This window comes from Myotis daubentonii, chromosome 12 (assembly GCF_963259705.1).
Source record: "Myotis daubentonii chromosome 12, mMyoDau2.1, whole genome shotgun sequence".
In the NCBI taxonomy this organism is placed as follows: domain Eukaryota; kingdom Metazoa; phylum Chordata; class Mammalia; order Chiroptera; family Vespertilionidae; genus Myotis; species Myotis daubentonii.
In genome coordinates this window covers 44,745,548-44,747,028 of record NC_081851.1, presented here as the reverse complement: position 1 = coordinate 44,747,028, position 1,481 = coordinate 44,745,548, and the positions used below count along the sequence as shown (strand labels likewise).

Here is a 1,481-nt window from a genome sequence, read left to right as displayed (position 1 = left end):
GTGTATACTTTTTCCCTATATACTAAAATTGGAGCGATATAGATAAGATGGGCATGGCCGCTGGGTAAGGATGGCATACAAATTTGGGAAGTGTTCCAAAATTTTCTAAAATTGTTTTTAAATTTAAAAAACAATTCATGGCCCTAACCGGTTTGGCTCAGTGGATAAAGCATCGGCCTGAAGACTGAAGGGTCCCAGGTTCGATTCCGGTCAAGGGCATGTACCTTGGTTGCAGGCACATCCCCAGTAGGGGTTGTGCAGGAGGTAGCTGATTGATGTTTCTCTCTCATCGATGTTTCTAACTCTCTATCCCTCTCCCTTCCTCTCCCTTCCTCTGTGTAAAAAATCAATAAAATATATTTTTAAAAAAGCAATACATGATCACTGTAAATAATTCAAACAATAGAGAAAGAATTATCTGCAGTTAAAAATAAAAATCCCTTTCTTATGCCTTCCCCATTTCCTGTCCCTGTCTAGAGATAATCATCTTTTAGGGTGTGGTCTGTATGCTTTGATGTATTTTCTATCGATTTACAAATATGTTTGCTATGTGTTTTGTTCAATATATATGACATCATACTATACATATTGTTCAGTGACTTATTCTTTACTTAACAGATCAGAGTGTATAAATCCACCTCAACCTTATACCAGTCCCATAGCTTTCCCCATCTCAGTACCATAAAATTTATGGTATAAATCATTCAACCATTTCCCTACTGAGGACAATTGGGCTATTTCTGGTTTTCTCTCATGACTAATACTTCAGTGAACACCCCATACATTTATCTTTAGACACATATGTGAATATATCTTAACACCCTAAAAGTGCAATTACTTTGTCAAAGGCCATATATATTTACTAGCGGCCTGGTGAACGAAATTCGTGCACAGGTAGGGTCCCTAGGCCTGGCCAGCGATCAGGGCCGATCAAGTTCCCCACCTCCCCAACTCTGCCTCCTCCTTCCCTCGCAGCCTGTGTGCCACCACTGCTGCTGGTCACCCGCCATGTTCCGCACCGCCCCCTGGTGGTCAGCGCATGTCATAGTGAATGATAGAACTCCCAGTCTCCCGGTCGAACTCCTGAGGGGACACTTTGCATATGCGCCTTTTATATATATAGATTATTGGGGGAGGTACTGCCAAGGTGTCCCCTAACAAGATTGTATCAATTTACATATCACAATATATGAACAGTACCTGTTTGTTCCCTATTAAAGCTATAAATATTTGCTATTAAAATCACACCAGAGTCGCCCTAGCTGGTTTGGCTCAGTGACTGGAGCGTCAGCCCAAGGACTGAGGAGCCACGGGTTCTACACTGGCCAAGGGCATGTACCTCGGTTGCAGGCTTGATCCCCAGCCCTGGTCGAGATGCGTTCAGGAGGCAACCAATTGATGTCTCACATCGATGTTTCCCTTTCTCTGTCTCTCCCCCTCTCTTCCACTCTCTCTAAAAATTAATGGGAAAAATGTCCTCT

At 42.7% G+C, this 1,481-nt stretch overlaps 1 non-coding gene across 1 annotated transcript; it reads left to right on the top strand.

The window, feature by feature from the left end:
- Positions 1–105, top strand: LOC132213993 (U6 spliceosomal RNA). The gene has a single exon (XR_009448104.1). It is a non-coding gene; the product is annotated as a U6 spliceosomal RNA (small nuclear RNA).
- The last annotated feature ends 1,376 nt before the right edge of the window (positions 106–1,481 follow it).